At 56.4% G+C, this 1,380-nt stretch overlaps 1 protein-coding gene across 1 annotated transcript in view; it reads right to left on the bottom strand.

Annotated features, from left to right (window-relative positions):
- Positions 1-1,160, bottom strand: part of CHST15 (carbohydrate (N-acetylgalactosamine 4-sulfate 6-O) sulfotransferase 15) — a 62,403-nt gene extending 61,243 nt beyond the window's left edge. The window contains exon 1 of the mRNA XM_012723919.1: positions 67-1,160. The gene's annotated coding sequence lies outside the window, so the exon portion shown is untranslated. The remainder of the gene's footprint in view (positions 1-66) is intronic.
- Between the last annotated feature and the right edge of the window lie 220 nt (positions 1,161-1,380).

The following is a 1,380-nucleotide window of genomic DNA, read 5'->3' as shown; positions in this document are numbered from 1 at the left end:
GGAGCCGACCCCCAGCCCCCGCTCCTCACCGGTCCCACCCCCTCGCCTGGCACCCCCAATTTGTACCTGAGCAGCCCGAGCCCGGCACGGCTGGGACTCCGCGGGAGCGCGCCCAGCCCTGCGCCCGGATCCAGGGCGCGTCAACCTGACTCCGGGAGCGCAGGAAGGAAAAGTTGGGGAGTGACGTGCATATGGCGAATGAAGCGCCCGAGGAGAACCGCCCCCGCCCCGGGTCGCGCCGACCCACCGCAGCTCGAGCCTGGAATGCGAGATCAAGGCATGTGCTTCGCCCTGCTGGGGGTTTGGTTCCCGGGGCCTCTCTCCTTCCGAGTAAACACGGTTTTGTGTGGTGCAGTGTTTGCAAATAGAAAGCACACTGCAACGCCCGAGGCCGCCGGCGACACCCAGCCAGAGACGTTTGTCATGGCCCTGTCGGTCTGGAGCCAGCCCATACATTGATATTCAAGGCCACGGCGCCGGTGGGCTCTGTGACCTCTGTTGTCTCTGCTTCCGGCTAAGGCGCTCCTGGCTCCTGAGCACGCCCGTTGGCTGCTCCGAGGTGCAGCGGCTCTGGGGGACCACCGCCTGCCTGCTGCAGTGACCCCAAGGCGGTGCTCCCGGGAGGTCGAGTAAGTGGCCCCAGAGCATGGCTTCAGGATGCTGGACTGAGATGCCACCTCTCAAGGAAACGACACTGAATTCTGAAGACTCGACCCGCTCAGAGGCCCAAACCCATCTTCTCAGGAAACTGGCACAGGACAGAATAGGGCCACTATCTCTGGTCACGCAGCCCTTTGCCCGTCCACGTCCCTGTGGCCACAGTCCAGCACCTTTTATCCTCAGAGACGAAAGTCAGCACAGAACCACAGGACTTTCTGTCGCACGCTCTCCCCTTCCTCTTTTCCTCTTTCCATCTCACCCCTAGAAGCGACAGCTCACCCTGGGGTTTAACGTCTGTTCACATCCAGGGGACTAATGCAGGGGTCACAGTCAGAGAATTATAACTGCAGATGGGAAGCCCAGGGGAGAGGGGTGGAATTTCTTCAAAACTGTATCTTGTTGGCCTGCAAATAATGCCTCTTACATAAAACCCACAAAGAAAGATTAATGCAGCAAAGAGACCAGCCTTAGACTCTCAGACTACATTGCTTTTTCCATGTAGACGCCATGGGTGATTTTTGTTCGTTATTATTTTTTTAAACAAAAACCTTTTTCTGAAAATACAATGAGCTGCTTTCTGCAGGGTTCACAATTCCCAATAGATGATGATGCCATTTTTCAAGGTCTTACACTCGTTGTGGCTTTGGGGCTTATTTATGAGCTCCCGAGGAAAGCCTGCCTTTCAGTGAGGTTTATATACTCAAGTAATTGCGTCGGGGA

Source organism: Condylura cristata, unplaced genomic scaffold (genome assembly GCF_000260355.1).
Source record: "Condylura cristata isolate star-nosed mole 26May11 unplaced genomic scaffold, ConCri1.0 scaffold00011, whole genome shotgun sequence".
In the NCBI taxonomy this organism is placed as follows: domain Eukaryota; kingdom Metazoa; phylum Chordata; class Mammalia; order Eulipotyphla; family Talpidae; genus Condylura; species Condylura cristata.
This window is presented reverse-complemented; position numbering and strand designations above follow the sequence as displayed.